The sequence below is a fragment of the Penaeus monodon genome, chromosome 32 (genome assembly GCF_015228065.2).
Source record: "Penaeus monodon isolate SGIC_2016 chromosome 32, NSTDA_Pmon_1, whole genome shotgun sequence".
NCBI lineage: Eukaryota > Metazoa > Arthropoda > Malacostraca > Decapoda > Penaeidae > Penaeus > Penaeus monodon.
Genome location: NC_051417.1, coordinates 6,047,798 through 6,048,309, shown reverse-complemented (window position 1 = coordinate 6,048,309; position 512 = coordinate 6,047,798).

Sequence of the window (512 nt, the reverse complement as noted above, 5' to 3'; positions counted from 1 at the left end):
GATTATACATATTGCATCATACATCGAAAATACGAATTTCAATCTTGAAAATAAGTGGACTGACGTACAAGTATAAGTGAAAACAACTTACGAATTTCATTTTGGTGAAGTTGAGCTGATTGTCCCAAACTGTGCAACATGAGCAGTTGCAGCCCTTTATATAGTGGAGCGCCGGGCAGAGTTGCTAGATGTAGGATAATCACCTCACAGGTGCAGATCGGGATGGGGGAGAGCAGTTGGGGGATGGTTGCAACAGCTCGGGAAGTTTGAGGAAAACGTGTCTCTTATTAGTTTTTATTTTCTTGATTTTTATCTATTTTTATAATGGCTAATTTTTTAATCAGTAATTATTTTCATGACTGTAATTGTTTATTACCATTGTTAAGTTATTTTTGTTATTACTATTAGATATTACTGAGTGTTCCAATATCATTATCTTCCTTGGTCCATATAATCTTTTATAGCAGTTGATATTAAGGTTCCTATCATATTCGCTGCAACTTCTGCTGCAT